The following is an 11,680-nucleotide window of genomic DNA, read 5'->3' as shown; positions in this document are numbered from 1 at the left end:
ATCTCTCAAACTAAGATATTTGAAGTAATATATTTCTCCGCAAATTCTCTTCTTCACTGGCTGAAGTTAAAGTAATAACTCAGCCTCCATGGTAGAGTTACAATAGTAATTTTTTATTTCCAACAAACAACACCAAATATTCTCATCTGCATCAAAAAAGCCTCTGAGTACAGTAGGATATTTTTTATATAACAAGCCATCAAATTTCTTACCAAGTGAATATACCTGGTTTGCTTGTGCCTGCTAAGTACTTCTACTGCATACACAATATCAGGCCAAGTGCGGTCAATCACATATCTCATATTTAGGCTAGCATTCTCCTTTTTGATTTATCACTATTTTTTACTTTGAATTTGAAATAAATAAACACTTAATCAAAAGGAATTGCAACACATGTACAATGCACAAAATTGTACTTCACAATTTTCTCAATATAATGTAACTGATTAAGAAAAGTTTTATCACATGCATTTTTATATTTCATTCCAAGAATGGTATTTGTCTCATTCAAATTCTCACGCCAAAATGGCTGCTACACATATTTTAAATTTAATTTAACAACACTAATGTTAGAGCCAAAGATCAATAAATTATCAACCATTGAGGCAAAATAACATGTGAATATTTCAAGATTAATACATGCACTCGCCACACTTTTAAAAATATTCTCAAAGATGCAGAAACCACTTTTCATGATAAATATTTTTCTCTCTTCTTTGGCCCCCACTATTTTGAGAATTTAAATAATAATTTATACTCATGAAAAGTAATATCACTTTATTCATAAAATATAAGGTAAGAAGGTTTTTACTTTCCCTCTGCTTGAATCGAGCAAGTAGAAAAAAATACTTTACCCTTCCATCTCTGAAAGACATCTAGCGACATCGTAGCAGAATGATGTTGACATCTCCTATCTTGATAACCGCGATTTTTCAAACTGTAACAAAGATGAATCTCTTTAAAATTGTTGAAGAATATGACGATAAATTACAATTGAAAAACGAATTGAAAAATGAAGAACAAAGTAAATAAATATTTTTCAGGCTGAGGCGCAGATATCTCGCTCTCTTTAAGGAGATTCAAGCCCACTGCGGCATAATCTTCACCGATCCAGCGGTATAACTCTGATTTGTCCCCTCCGGGATACAATAGCCCGTTAACTTCGTGTGACTCAACCAACTCCAGACCAGTTGAAGAATCCAAAGCTCCACCATAAGAACACCTTCCTTCAACTATATAAAACTCTCTCTCTCTCTTTTTCTCTTTTTCTCTTTTTTTCATGCACTCTATTTTTTTTCTCTACACCCACAAAATAAGGATGACTAACTATTTATAGCTAAGAAAATCATCCTTGAATTGAATAGGATATGAATGGGGTAGTAAAGTAGGTAGATAATGGAGAATTATGATTTAGAGGTTACATGAGTTACAAGATTAAAGAGGATGGATGTGGGTAAATAAATGGATTAGTAGGAAGATGAAAATAAGGCCACATTGAGCCATATTAAACGTGAGAATGAAAGCCATTTCTATCACTTTTATGGCCACTAACGTATAGGAGTAATTAGACACAATAAGGAAAATGCTCAAGACCCAACAATAGCTAACACGAGAAGAGTTAGAACCATGAATTTTGTTTCTCATAAGCTAGCAGGGCTAGCTAGCTAGAGATAGGGACTTCTATCTCAATCATTAGGCAGACCCTAGTGTCTAAAGTCGGTAAATACTTACCAGTAGACGTGTTTACACCAGACCAAGTAATATGACCTTAGCAGTTAAAAGCTAAAGTGATAAATGATAACACATATCACTTAACTATGGTTAAGTTATAAATATGTATATGAAAGACACACCATGCTTTAACTGGCTTGGTGTAAATACTTTGTGTGGTTAAGGTTTTACTAGGCACTCCTGCCCAGGCAAGCTCGGACGCTCAGGGGAAAGAAAATGTAAACAACTTTACCTCCTAATTAGAGAGACTGGTTCCAAGATTCGAACCTTGGTCACAAGTAGAAACGTGGAGTGTTTCTCCATTGCTCCAAGAACCACCTACTTATATCTCAATCATGAAGAGAAATAATATATTTACAAATAGTTTGAATAGTTAAACAGACTTGAAAACTGTTTCTATTAGCTATTGATGGACATTCATAATAAAACCATTTTAAACATCTAAGTTTGGACGGGCAATTTCCAGTTATTGTATATCAATATTTGAAACATCAATTAATACGGAACACATGGAAACAAGAAATACTACAAAATTATTTTCGTTATAGGTTTTTATGTTGAATTGATTATGGGTGCCTACCTGACATCCCTTCATGAGACCACTTATCTAATTAAGCAACTACAGTTGAGTGCAACATATGTTGAAATGTTTGTTGTTGTCGCAAAGAACATTCAAATATATCTATCCAGAATCAACTGTGATTTGATATGTTTCCAGAACCAGTCGCGTAATTGGCAAGAGTTTAAGTTGGATTGCAATGATGGTGTGAAAATAAGTTGGATTGCAATGATGGTGTGAAAAATATCATGTCACTTATAAAGTAAGTACTGGTAAGCCTCTATAATTAACATCAATTGATAATTTGGTAAAAATGGTAACTAACCTACTATGCCTGGTTAAACTACAATGACAGTGTAAAACATCTGACTTTGTCAGTTGTGGCAGAGACAAATATTCTTACAATGGAATTCAAAAATTCCGGCGAAAGGGATTAAATTGAACCCCTTCACCATACATAGCTCCAGCACTGACGGTGGGTGTATACAACTTAAATCAAATTGGCAAACATGTAGGTACCCGGGAAGTCCTAAATAGGAGATCCCATAAATGAGTACTATGTAACATTCCAGCTTTGTCCAATCTTCAACCTGATGACTAGGTGTTGCGACAATACTTGACATGTTTAATTCACAACATACTAACTTTGAGGAAACCTTTTGTCCCTCTGCCTGCTGCCTTAGCTAGCAAGTGTTTCACACAGGACCAATGCATTTAAAGCAGCATCATTTCTGTTCCATGCTAGCTTAGTCGTATTACTGAATAAAAGGGCAGCCCGATGCACAATGCATCCTGCATTAGCAGGGCTCGGGAAGAGTGAATAAGTTATCAGTAAGAAATCACTACCCACACTAACTAATATACAATGATTTTGAGATCACTAAGGATTCCAAAATTTAAGTTAAGTTTACTTAGTTAGAACTTTATACTGATGTTTATACGAAATCAGAGATGACAGTGACAAAAGATAACATTAAACGACCAGCCCCACATCCACTTATGAGGTGGACATAAAGTTTTAAAATGATTGAACATTAACATAATGGTATCTACATACAAAGATCCAGTCAGTTTATTTGAATTGTTGAATCACTAGTCAGAGCAGCCAACGTTTAATTTAATCGCATTGAATGCTCTTAACCCCATCTAACTGGAAAATATCTTTGTTGAAAGGTAATATCTAAGAAGAGAGCAGTTCCAAATCTTGCACCTCTTTAGGTGGATAAATTTTGCTCTTTGATTCCCCAGAGTTCTATCAAGGAAAAAGAGTAAAACAGATACACTAAGATGCTAAAACTTATCCATTTGAAATCCAGGCTTTTATTGCTACTACTCCCTCCGTCCCAAAAAGATTATCCTCTTTTGACTTGGCACAAAGTTTAAGAAATAAAGGAAGACTTTTAGAATGTGTGGTCCAAAACAAGCCTTAGATATTTGTGTGGCTGTAAATCATCTCATAAAGTTAAATGACTGTAAATTGTTTTGAAAGGGGACAATCTTTTTGGGACAGACTAAAGAGGAAAGGAGAACAATCTTTTTGTGACAGAGGGAGTAAATGGTGTGTATACAATAAATAGTCAGCTGATTATGACAATCCTGTAGGGGACCAGAAGATACTGAAATACATTTTAGTATAAAAGAGAAGCCAACTCAATATGAGGACTAGCAGTAACTGAGAATTAAGAGGGTAGACTCTGTCAAAGGCATCAATATGAGTCATACTTGGAATCATAGGCAACAAAGACAAAAACAAGATGTAGAAGAAGAAGAGGAAAACAAAAACCCCCGCAGCCACATGCATAACCAGCAGAATCAGACTCGTCTTGACACCATGTATGCTTTTCTTATACTAGATAGTGATAACATTTTTCATAAATGTTATATGCATTTAAATTTGTTTATATCTGCATTTAAAAAATTTCAGGTCCAAGTGTGAAGTTGCAGAGCTAACATGGGAAAATGGGCAACTAGCCATGCAAAGACTTGGAAGTAACAATGAGCAAGCAAAACAGAAATGGGAAAGGGCCAGTGACACGCTAGAGTCCTTCGTGCATCAAGCCACTTTCCAAAAGCAAAATCATACTAATAATCAGTGCTCAAAATCAGGCAAACATCAACAGGGAGAAAAATGCGCATTCTTGTGGTGGTGAATGGGGGGAGATTTCTTCTGCAGTGAAGCAACAAACAAGAGGAGTACTAAAGAGGATGTGATCAGATTCTGACCCCCAATTATATGTTGGTGGAAGATCAGTAGGAGAATTTAGTATGAATATGATTGATCAGCATGCTGAAATTAGCGCTCGTGCAAGTGCTTGGGACAATGATAGCACCATGATGACATGGCCTTGTTCCTTTGATGAGTCTTCTGGAAGCTTTAAGTCTAAAGCCAATTGTAACGAGGATTCCGCCTTCCATGGTGGCTCGGTAATTGACTTTTTACATAGTTCCTAACTAAACCAACCAAAAAAAAAAAAATTGCTGCTATAAGTATACTTAAAACAATCAGATTCATGTTTCTTCACTAAAAAGTGATCGCTAAAAGCCAAATTTCTAATGGTAGTAGCTAGCTAGCTAGTATGATGATCAAATGCATTATCAGCAGCCACCTAGCTAGTGTCCCTCTATATATGTTTTTGTACATATATATAATACTTTGGAATTATATTTTGCAGTTGCGCGTATATCTATCTCGAGAAAATATATGTTACCAAATTCTCATGCATATTGGATCCACTTGTGACAGGAAAAAAAAGGAGGAAGAACGTGAAAGAAAAAGCTCCAACCCTTTAAAACACAGCCAAAAGGCTGCTGTTCATAACCAGTCAGAGTGGGTAAGTTGGATTTAATGCACAGGATGGATTATATGAATGCCTAAGTTGCCAGACTATTCATTTACACTATAAAAGCTTTAACTTATATATACTGACAATATGAAAGGTAACTAATCATAGAAAGTGAAATTAGTAACCTAAGAAATAAAGTAGGTTACTTGATACATATAGATTAGTGTAAAAATTCTTTACGCTATCAGTGCATGTATATAATTTATATTTCACTATAATTAGGATATCAGAAAATAAGGTATGGAACAATATATAGTATTTAAAACTTGGTTGTGGCCTTATATATATATATATATATATATATATATATATATACATACATACTAGTTATGTTGTTTTGTATTATTTGGAGCAGGGACGGCGAGATAGAATCAATGAAAATATGTAAGCTCTGCAGAAGTTGGTGCCAAATGCAAGTAAGGTGGGTTAACAAGCACTACTATATAATTTATACCCATATATAGATTAAGGATAATGTAATATTCACATAATTATGGATTATGTATATACAGACAGATAAAGCATCAATGCTGGAGGAAGTGATAGAGTACTTATAGCAGCTTCAAGCACAAATTAACCTATGCTAGAAACATGGACCAGCAAATGATGATGATGATGCAACCACATATTCAAATGCCATTACTAGCAAGAATGGATGGTCTTAGTCTTGGCATGAGCACTGCAGGAATACTTAACAATATGACTGCTAATTTAGCTCGAGCTAATGCTCAGTCTCTTACAGCTCCCCTTATTTATAATCCAACCTCAATTGCCACTCCTTGTCATCCCTTCATGTCGCCAGCCTACGCCATGGCCCCGACCATTCCTACTCCACCACAAGCAAATTATGGTGATGCTGCCAGTGCCACAGTCACCAAAGCTGCAGCTGCCCCCAATATTGCAACCACTTCACTCCATTTTAACAATTACTCCTATAGTTCATTTCCACTTCCACCACAAGTAATTTCATATATGCAAATGTTATTGACAGGCACTTTTCCCTGAATTTAATCTTTCAATTTTTACACTATCAGATTACCTAATAAAAAAAAATTACCATACATAATAAGGGAATTAATAATCTGAAATATAAGGCGAGTAACTGCCATTACATGTTAAATAGTGCATTTCTTTTTTACAATGGAAGTTTATAAGTTACATCCGTTTGCCTTTTTATTCATTGAAAAAGGTGTTTTTTGTTTTTGTTTTTTTTTTCCAATTATATATATAACAATGGAAGCATATAAGTTACATGCCTTTGCATTTTTGTCCTTCAAGAATGTCATTTTAATTACTTTAAATTCTATACACCGATAAAGATGTACCAAATAAAGAAATTTTATACACCGATAATTTTATACACTGGCGGAGTGTAAGTGAAATTCAAACTTTAAGAGGTTGCGAAGCTTATGATATACTTTCTTGGGTATTTCCAAAAAAAAAAAACGTTTTCATCATAGAAAACATTATCTTTAGAATCATAAGAAACTCTAAGAATCATGCACTTCTTGCTTTTGCGAATAAGGATGTTAGGGGAAACATGTATGGAATCATAACATAGGAATCATGCCTTTTGAAAGAAAGGGGCAGCCTTAACATACCTTTTTGGCCTCCTTAACTACTTAACGCTTATCCTCCCGAGCTCATAAATCTACATTCAAGAGAATTTATATTATTGTTAGGCTTATCGTCATATGCTTATCTTAAGCCTTCAAATTAAACCCCTTTAGAATCTGCCGAAATTCGGGCAGCATTTCCCCTGTTTATATCCCTAGCTTGAAGTCACAATACCAACAACCAACAACAATAACAACACTAACATCAACAACATCATCATCAATACCAAAATACTCCATAAAACATCTCCCACGATGTTTATTTGATTTCTCAACCAACTAATTCATTATACGGCCATTTAATAGCTCTATCTTCATAAATAAACCTAAATCAATATCATTAAGGAGAGATTCATACCTTGTCCTCACTAGAACCGCAATATCTCCAATATCCACCTTGAACCCAAGCCAAGATTCACCGCAATATGATGCTATAATCACACTATGCGCTATCCGAACCTAAATCCAGAGATTTCACTTGATTTGGACTAAAATTTTATGGGTGGAAGTTGGGGGAATGTTCTAGAGAGTTTGGGATACTTTTAGGGGTGATTTGGATGAAAAATAAGGGGGTAATTCTAGAGTCGGTTTGCACTGACATAGAATGTTCGCGCACTGTAGCTGCGTGTTCATTCACTGTAGCTGGCACACCTCTGCTCCGCCGGCCTAACTTATAACGTCCATAACTCTCTGCTCCGATGTCATATCGATGAGCGGTTTATTGCATTGAAAACTAGACTTCATGAACTTCATTTTAGGCTTTTAATTTACTTCAAAACTCTTCATATGCTAAAAGGTATCCTTTCCCCAAGTTGGCTCATTCTTGTCGTTCAAAGTAGCGCTCATCTTCTTCCAAAGTCATAGTAACTCAACTTCTTCCACTCATTTTCTTATAGGACCTTCCGGAATTCCTTATATGCATCATTCACTTATAAAATATACTTAATAATGCTTCGCTCCTTATAGTCCAAAGTTTTTTTACTTAGCCATAGTTCAACATACTTATGCTCAAACTTGATAAGTGCTTCTCCGAAAGTACGGGGTGTAACATAATTGATTTATTGACCAACTTCAGGGTGCCCAATGTTACTTCAAAATTGACCTCAGATTAGGATACCATCAGTTAACGTTGATATTCCTAAGATCGCGTTTAGAACCCATTATGGTCATTTCAAATTTCTTGTCATGTCATTTGGGTTGACAAACGCACCAGCTGCTTTCATGGACCTTATGAACAGAGTCTTCAAGCCTTATCTTGATTTATTCATCATTGTGTTTATTGACGATATTTTGGTATATTCCCGTAGTGAGACTGAGCATGCAGAACATCTCAGAATAGTGTTGCAAACACTTCAGGATTGTAAGCTTTATCCTAAATTTCCTAAGTGTGAATTTTGGCTTAAGTCAGTGGCGTTTTTAGGCCATGTAATTTCTGGTGCAGGTATGAAAGTTGATTCTCAGAATATAAATGCCGTAAAGAATTGGCCCAGACCCACCTTAGTATCCGATATAAGAAGTTTCTTGGATCTGGCAGGCTATTACAAATGTTTTGTAGAGGGATTTGCCTCTATCTTAGCTCCATTGACTAAGTTAACTCAGAAAAAGTACAAATTTCAGTGGTAGATGCATGTGAGAAAAGTTTTAAAGTTTTGAAGAGTTGAAGAAGAGGTTGACTTCTGCTCTAGTTTTGACACTAACAGGAGGAACCGAAGGGTTTGTAGTTTATTGTGATGCTTTGGGAATTGGTCCCAGATGTGTCTTAATGCAGCATAGTAAGATTGTGGCTTATGCATCCCGTCAGCTTAAGGCTTATGAAAAGAATTATCCGACGCATGACTTGGAATTGGCAGCCGTGATTTTTGCACTTAAGATATGACATCATTATTTTTATGGAGTGCACATTCATATTTTCACCGATCACAAAAGCCTGCAGTATATTTTCAAGCAAAGAGATTTGAACCTCAGGCAGAGGAGGTGGCTCGAATTGCTTAATGTTTATGATGTAGATATCCTCTATTACCCAGGAAAGGCGAATGTTACAGCCGATGCTCTTAGTAGACGTTCCTTTGGAATTTTAGCTCACGTTGAGGTAGATAAGAGGATTATGACAAAGGAAGTTCACCGCTTAGCTAACCTAGGAGTTCGACTCTTGGACACCGAAGATGGTGGAGTTGTTGTTCAGAACAAGGCTTATTCCTCCCTAGTGGCCAAAGTGAAGGAGAAGCAGTTTAATGTTCCCTTTTTATTACAGTTGAAAGAGGTGATTTACAAGCATCAGACGATGTCTTTTGAACAAAGGGGAGATGATGGTACCTTGCGGTACCAAGGCAGACTAAGTGTTCCAAACGTGGATGGCTCGGAGAACGAATCATGACAGAAGTCCACAATTCCAGATATTCCATCCTCCCAGGTTTCACAAAGATGTATCATGACCTTAAGGAAATTTATTAGTGGAATGATATGAAAATAATGTAGCAGATTTTGTGGCTAAGTGTCCGAATTATCAATAAGTGAAAGTCGAGCATCAGAGGCCTAGTGGGTTGGCTCAAACTATTGATATTCCAATTTGAAAATGGGAGATGATAAATGTGGACTTTATAACAGGTCTACCTTGCTCACCTCGTAGACATGACTTGATTTGGGTGATTGTGGACCGACTTATTAAATCAGTGTAATTTTTGCCAGTCAAAACCACCGATTTAATAGAAGATTATGCCAATTTGTATATTCATGAGATTGTTAGATTGCATGGGACCCCAGTGTGCATTATTTCAGATCGTGGTGCTCAGTTCACAGTAAAATTTTAGAGATCCTTTCAGAATGGATTGGGTACCAAGGTAAACCTCGGCACAACTTTTCACCCGCAAATAGATGGTCATGCAGAGCATACTATTCAAACCCTTAAGGACATATTGAGAGTGTGTGTCCTGGAATTTAAAGGTAATTGGGATGATCACTTGCCTCTCATTGAATTTGCTTATAATAATAGTTACCATTCTAGCTCAAGATGGCACCGTTTGAAGCTCTGTATGGATCGAAGGTGTAGATCACCTATTAGTTGGTTTAAGGTTGTAAAGCAGAGTTGTTGGGGCTATATTTGGTCTATCAGGCCATGGAGACAGTCAAGTTGATTCAACAGCGTTTGAGAACAGCTCAGAGCCGCTAGAAGTCTTATACAAATGTGCGGCGAAGAGATTTAGAGTTTCAAGTTGATGATTGGGTGTTCTTAAAGGTTTCACCTATGAAAGGTGTGATGAGATTTGGCAAGAAGGGGAAACTCAGTCCCAGATATATTGGACCTTATAGAATCCTGCAAAGGGTTGGTTAAGTAGCTTATAAGCTTGAGTTGGGATAAGAGTTAGTTGCTATGTACCCAGTAATCCATGTATCTATACTGAGAAAGTATGTGGGAGACCCGTCATTGATTGTTTCTGCTGAACTATAATGGTTAAGGATGGCCTAACCTATGAGAAGATCCTAGTGGTAATTCTTCATCGTCAGATGCGCAAGTTGAGAACTAAAGAAGTAGCCTCAGTAAAGGTCTTGTGGAGGAGTTAGAAAGTCGAAGAGGCTACATGGGAAGCCGACGAGGACATGAAATCTAGATATCCTCATTTGTTTGCAGAGCAAGAAGAAGACATTTAAGGTGAATACCTTCGGAATCCATGTCATGTCCCTTAAGTATTCATGCCTCACATTTCACATTCACATTCATGCATTCTCTATTCATGTCTTATGTCCCAGCGTTCATGTTTTCATGAAACCATGTCATGTTAGTTTAGTTGCCATGTTTCATGTCATGTTTTCTTCACGTTCATGTACTCAAACCATGTCCAGTAACATTCTGTCACGCCCCAAAACCTACCCTAGACGTGACGGGTATCCGACGTCATGAACAACATCGGAAGACCCTAAAAGATGCAATAACAACACTTGAACCACCCGCCAGGTTCAATATTCACCTCCAACAGTTTATAAAATAAATACAATCAAATCACGATATATGAATTAAATCAGCAGAAGTCTTTAATGTCATAAAACTTAACCAAAACGTGGCGAACACCCAAGAGTTAAACAAAACTCAACAACTACCCACAAGAATGTGTACTATGGAGCTTCTAAGATAAAAGAGTAATTTGTCCGACACATCGGGATGCAGCTCGAAAAACTAGAATAGTAAATAAATATGATAAGGGGTGTCCCACAAATGAACATGTGGGCTCACCAAGTCAGCAGCAACAGCAAGTCCTTCTTAAGCGTTTTGAGTATCAAGAACCTGCTCTTCTTCGTTACCTAACATACCATCAAAAACAACAATGGGTGATGAATACTCAGTGAGTGTCTAAGGGGGAAATAGTTAACAAAACAAGATATGATGAATAAAATCAATAAAATGATATCAATGAAAATCACAATTCAAACCCAGGAATAACGTAAGTCTGCAACATTAAAGAGTCATCAAAGAATCCAACAACGAAAGACATATTAACTTAACTCCTTACCATTTACCATGCCAAATATTTCACTTATGAATTCAATATCACCACAAGCCACTCACAAGCAACAAGATACCAAACAAGCCATTCACAGGCTAATCAAAGTACGAAACAAGCCACTCACAGGAAAATCCATCAATCGATACTTCGGGTTAGGAAACCACGGAGGCTAATCATCCTCTAGACTAGCACAGCAATAGATACTCCAACAGAGGCTAATCTTCCTCTAGACTAGCACAACAACAAATGCAATGGGCGACATACCTCGGAGGTCAATCGTCCTCTGGACTGACACAGCAATAGATACTCCGGACTAGGAAGCAACGAAGGTCAATCATCCTCTGGACTGACACAGCAATAGATACTCTGGGGTAGGAAGTAACGGAGGTCAATCATCCTCTGGACTGACACAACAATAGATACTCTGGGATAGGA

General features: G+C 36.7%; 1 pseudogene; it reads left to right on the top strand.

Moving 5' to 3' along the window:
* The first annotated feature begins 4,001 nt into the window (after positions 1 to 4,001).
* LOC132639677 (transcription factor UNE10-like) lies at positions 4,002 to 6,138 on the top strand (annotated as a pseudogene).
* Positions 6,139 to 11,680: the final 5,542 nt, after the last annotated feature.

Source organism: Lycium barbarum, chromosome 5 (assembly GCF_019175385.1).
Source record: "Lycium barbarum isolate Lr01 chromosome 5, ASM1917538v2, whole genome shotgun sequence".
In the NCBI taxonomy this organism is placed as follows: Eukaryota; Viridiplantae; Streptophyta; class Magnoliopsida; order Solanales; family Solanaceae; genus Lycium; species Lycium barbarum.
This window is presented reverse-complemented; position numbering and strand designations above follow the sequence as displayed.